The sequence below is a fragment of the Protomyctophum parallelum genome, assembly GCF_964188405.1.
Source record: "Protomyctophum parallelum genome assembly, chromosome: 21".
Taxonomy (NCBI): Eukaryota; Metazoa; Chordata; class Actinopteri; order Myctophiformes; family Myctophidae; genus Protomyctophum; species Protomyctophum parallelum.
The window spans coordinates 869077-875000 of NC_139713.1; the positions used below are offsets into that span (position 1 = coordinate 869077).

Below are 5924 nucleotides of genomic sequence, written 5' to 3' on the forward strand. Positions count from 1 at the left end.
ACATGAATTATAACACAAACACTAGCATCTCTATATACCAGGGGGGCGAACATTCAACCAATTATAATACAAACACTAGAAAAAGTGCCCTTCTGGGCACAGGTCTCCACCAGGATGAGCAGATGTGAAGAATTCCAGGCAAAGGTTTTTCCTTGGCCTCTAGGGAGTTGGCATAGAAAGTTATCCACAGATCCGTGCAGTTAGAGGTAAAAACACTTTTCGGCCAGTTATAGCGCCACCTTAAGGCTGAGATGAAATTGTTCATGTGGCATTTCGTCCTCGGCCTAGTGGGAATGTGGGTGCACAATTTCACGTAAATCACGCGATGTGTTCATGATTTGCAGCATTTTGTTTGAAACTGAGCACTCCTGTGAACTTTGGAAGCCAATCTTAACCAATCAGGATGGAGTCTGAGAAATCTGAAAGACTGGTTTCGTTGAATGGCTCTAGAGAGACTGTGTACCAATTTGCGTGATGTTTGGACAAAATCTGTAGGTGTACTGTGCAAAAACTTGTTTTGCACAAAGCGGCCTCCTGGTGGCGCTATAAAGAGCAGATGTGAAAAATTCCAGGCAAAGGTTTTTCCTTGGCCTCTAGGGAGTTGGCATACAAAGTAATCCACAGATCCGTGCAGTTAGAGGTAAAAACACTTTTCGGCCAGTTATAGCGCTACCTTGAGGCTGAGTTGAAATTGTTTATGTGGCATTTCGTCCTCGGCCTAGTGGGAATGTGGGTGCACAATTTCACGGAAATCACGCGATGTGTTCATGATTTGCAGCATTTTGTTTGAAACTGAGCACTCCTGTGAACTTTGGAAGCCAATCTTAACCAATCAGGATGGAGTCTGAGAAATCTGAAAGACTGGTTTCGTTGAATGGCTCTAGAGAGACTGTGTACCAATTTGCGTGATGTTTGGACAAAATCTGTAGGTGTACTGTGCAAAAACTTGTTTTGCACAAAGCGGCCTCCTGGTGGCGCTATAACAGGCCGTTCTGGAAAGTTTGGGGCAGAGGTTCATCGTTGGCATCCAGGGAGTGTGTGTGCAAAATTTGGCATCGACTGGGTTAACGGTGGCCGAGATTAGCTGCTCACGGACACACACACACACACACACACACACACACACACACACACACACACACGGACGGACGGACGGACGGATGGAGTGCAAAACATACTCTCCCCCCATGCCTTCGGCCTGGTGGAGACAATGACAGTTATTAATATTTTAACTATTTATCTGCTGGTGTTTATGATGATAAGTTTGATTGGTTGGTTGATTTAATTGATTGATTGAAATATTTATTAACAGTTTGCAGAATTACAGTACATTTCCCCCCCTTTCCCCTCACTGTATATGTATCCCTTTTTGCTTCCTATAATATTATGATGAATTCCTGTTCTGTTCTTTAGCTACATAGAAATGTCTATTTGTACGTCTCTAAATGTTTTGATGAATTGAACAACAATGTGGACCCTGTTGTAAACAAGTGTAATGCTTAATTGGGTCGTCCACTCACAGTTAACAGTCTTTGTATTGAGTTTGTGCTTGAAATGTACTGTAATTCTGCAAACTGTTAATAAATATTTCAATCAATCAATCAATCAATCAATCAATCACAAACTCAATACAAAGACTGTTAACTGTGAGTGGACGACACCATAAAGCATTACACTTGTTTACAACAGGGTCCACATTGTTCAATTCATCAAAACATTTAGAGACGTACAAATAGACACTTCTATATAGTTAAAGAACAGAACAGGATTTCATCATAAAGGAGGTAAAAAGGGAAAAGAAACATATACAGTAATTAAATACTTATAATGACAATACAAATATCTGTTTATAATGAGAAGTAATTAATGACAATAAAATGTATGTTTATAATGAGAAGTAATTAATGACAATACAAATACATCTTTATAATGAGAAGTAATTAATGACAATAAAATGTATGTTTATAATGAGAAGTAATTAATTACTTCTCACTTTATCCTAGCTGACAGGACACTGGACTCTCCGCCCTCTCTCTCTCTCTCTCTCTGAGTCAGTGTCTCTCTCCCCATCCCCCCCCCCTCTCTCTCTCTCTCTCTGAGTCAGTGTCCCTCTCCCCTCTCTCTCTCTCTCTCTCTCTCTCTCTCTCTCTCTCTGAGTCAGTGTCCCTCTCCCCCCTCTCTCTCTCTCTCTCTCTCTCTCTCTCTCTGAGTCAGTGTCCCTCTCCCCCCCTCTCTCTCTCTCTCTCTCTCTGAGTCAGTGTCCCTCTCCCCCCCCTCTCTCTCTCTCTCTGAGTCAGTGTCCCTCTCCCCCCCTCTCTCTCTCTCTCTCTCTGAGTCAGTGTCCCTCTCCCCCCTCTCTCTCTCTCTCTCTGAGTCAGTGTCCCTCTCCCCCTCTCCCCCTCTCTCTCTCTCTCTCTCTCTCTCTCTCTCTCTCTCTCTCTCTGAGTCAGTGTCCCTCTCCCCCCCCCCCCCTCTCTCTCTCTCTCTCTCTCTCTCTCTCTCTCTCTCTCTCTCTCTCTCTCTCTCTCTGAGTCAGTGTCCCTCTCCCCCCCCCCCCCCTCTCTCTCTCTCTCTCTCTCTCTCTCTCTCTCTCTCTCTCTGAGTCAGTGTCCCTCTCCCCCCCTCTCTCTCTCTCTCTCTCTGAGTCAGTGTCCCTCTCCCCCCTCTCTCTCTCTCTCTCTGAGTCAGTGTCCCTCTCCCCCTCTCCCCCTCTCTCTCTCTCTCTCTCTCTCTCTCTCTCTCTCTCTGAGTCAGTGTCCCTCTCCCCCCCCCCCCCTCTCTCTCTCTCTCTCTCTCTCTCTCTCTCTCTCTCTCTCTCTCTCTCTCTCTCTGAGTCAGTGTCCCTCTCCCCCCCCCCCCCCTCTCTCTCTCTCTCTCTCTCTCTCTCTCTCTCTCTCTCTCTCTGAGTCAGTGTCCCTCTCCCCCTCTCTCTCTCTCTCTCTCTCTCTGAGTCAGTGTCCCTCTCTCATCACAACAATGGAGTCATGATGTTTTTCTGTGTAGTTTCAGTGTTTAAAGACAACAGATCTTAAAGACCACACGGTGAGTGTTTAAAGACAACGGATCTTAAAGACCAGACCTTGTTGTTATTATAACATATTATGACGAATCGATGTTTATTAACGTCATGTTTTATCGTCATTATCACTGAGTGAGTGTGTGAGTGGGAGCTAGCGTTAGCTTGATGCTAGCTGCAGTGTCTCGTCATCAGACTGTTTTAAATGTTTACATTTTAGTCTCTTCAATTAAACACCATGTCGTCTAAATATAGTCCCGTTAATTTAGTCTACTGAAACAACCCTGGTGTTTTAGTCAACTAAATTAGCACTGTCGTCATGGAATGATCAGTCCTGTTAGCTCTCCAGGTTAGCTTCAACTGTTATCGTTACTATTATTATTATTATTATTATGTGAGATCAGCAGATCTACAAGATCACGTGTTTCACTGCCGTAGAAACGGTTTCATGTTGTTTATAAAAAAATCATGTTTGTGTTTTCAATAATTTTAAGGTCTCTCTCTCTCTCTCATTCATAATGTCTCTCTCTCTCTCTTTTTTCAATAATATTTACATACAATACATTCACACACAGTCTCTCTCTCTCTCTCTCTCTCTCTCTCATTCATAATGTCTCTCTCTCTCTCAGCTGACTGATACATTATGTCAGCTGATGACATTATTGCCTTTTTACGACCCATAAGGGTCCATTTGGTTCCATGTGTTACACTCTCAGAGTTACAGACCTGTAAGGGTCCATTTGGTTCCATGTGTTACACTCTCAGAGTTACAGACCCATAAGGGTCCATTTGGTTCCATGTGTTACACTCTCAGAGTTACAGACCCATAGGGGTCCATTTGGTTCCATGTGTTACACTCTCAGAGTTACAGACCTGTAAGGGTCCATTTGGTTAAATTTGGTTGATTGATTGAAGTATTTATTAACAGTTTGCAGAATTACAGTACATTTACAAGTACAACTCAATACAATAACTGTTAACTGTGAGTGGACGACACCATAAAGCATTACACTTGTTTAGGGTCCACCTTGTTCAATTCATCATAACATTTAGAGACGTACGAATATACTATATAACTATAGTCAAAACAGGAAATCCTCATAGGAGGTAAAAAGAGAAAGGAAACATATACAGTGAGGGGGGGGGGGGGGATTCAGATTCTACGGGGGCCAGTTTCGAATTGCAGCCGTCCATAGGTGCCCTTTGAGAGCTCTTAACCCATTCTGACCTGAGATCAGATTCATACGAGGTTTCCACTGGACACACACTGGTCTGATGAACCCATTCTGACCTGAGATCAGATTCATACGAGGTTTCCACTGGACACACATTGGTCTGATGAACCCATTCTGACCTGAGATCAGATTCATACGAGGTTTCCACTGGACACACACTGGTCTGATTAACCCATTCTGACCTGAGATCAGATTCTAAAAAATGTCAGTCGCTCTTCGATTTTTCAAAAAATAGCAGACCTACAAGCTCGTATCGCGCCACTCGGTGGCGCGATACGAGCTTGTAGATCTGCTATTTTTCAATAGCTAAAGCATAAGATGATGCCAACACCAAAATGGGTGCCCGGTCAGAATGGGTTAAACTAATAATGTAACAGTGGAGTATCTATATCATGAAACTATATATGTAAACTACATACTATACTATATTATACATAAGTACTATAAAGTGCTATGACTACATACAATGCAATTCTCGTGCTGTTTACGTAACATGCTATAAGTTTGTTTTAAATGCTATCTAAGTACATAAAGTGCTATCTAAGGGGGTGGGGTAAGTGCTACGGGCCATGATGGAGTCTGAAAAGGTGGGTTTTCAGACTACGGCGGAAGATTGGGACTAAGTGAGGCTGCAGTTCTGACTGCAATGGGAAGTTCATTCCATAGTTTTGGAGCCAGAAGGGAGAAGAGTTTGGGACGTGTGGAGCGTTGTCCCGGCGTTTTTAGTGAAGCTTCCCTGCGTTGGCTGATCTGAGTGCGCGAGAGGGTTTGTAGGGTACGATCATACTTCTGAGATATGGGGGAGCCATGCCTTTGGTTGCTTTGAATGCCAGCATCAGAGTTTTGTATTCTGTGCGGGCAGCGACCGGGAGCCAGTGGAGGGAGCGGAGCAGGGGGGAGACGTGTGAGAATTTTGGCTGTTTGAAGACCAAGCGAGCTGCGGCATTTTGGATCAGCTGGAGAGGCTTAAGTGCACATGCTGGTAGGCCAGTAAGGAGGGAGTTACAATATTCAAGTTTTGACAAGACTGTTGTGTTGTCTGGATTAGGAGCTGGGCTGACTCCTGGGTGAGGAACGGTCTAATTAATTTAGTCCCTTGTTTGTGACGAATCTGGGTTGCACATGGTTTGTTGAACTCCCTCTGGTGTTATGGGTGTTACACTCTCAGAGTTACAGACCTGTAAGGGTCCATTTGGTTCCATGTGTTACACTCTCAGAGTTACAGACCTGTAAGGGTCCATTTGGTTCCATGTGTAAAAACAGAGAGATGTGTTTGGGTGAGCGGTGAGTCTCTTACCACCGCGGCTCAGTGACGTCATGTTGTAGTTTTAGTAAAAACAGAGAGGTGTGTTTGGGTGAGCGGTGAGTCTCTTACCACCGCGGCTCAGTGACGTCTTAGTAAAAACAGAGAGATGTGTTTGGGTGAGCAGTGATGTCATGTTGTAGTTTTCGGTGGTCACCTTACAGTATAAATAGGTCTTAAGGTTGCACCCCCCCCCCACCCTGGGTGGAGTCTATTGTTCAGATTAAAAGCTCCGCCCTATTTAGCATGTGAATCAGCAAAGAGGAGTCATTGTATTTAACTGAATGTAATGCCTAAACACACACGCACACACACACACACACACACACACACACACACACACACACACACACACACACACACACACACA

General features: G+C 44.1%; 1 protein-coding gene across 1 annotated transcript in view; it reads left to right on the forward strand.

Moving 5' to 3' along the window:
* The first annotated feature begins 2956 nt into the window (after window positions 1–2956).
* The window catches only part of lmbrd2b (LMBR1 domain containing 2b), a 28033-nt gene continuing 25065 nt past the window's right edge, over window positions 2957–5924 (forward strand). The window contains exon 1 of the mRNA XM_083794462.1: window positions 2957–3042. The gene's annotated coding sequence lies outside the window, so the exon portion shown is untranslated. The remainder of the gene's footprint in view (window positions 3043–5924) is intronic.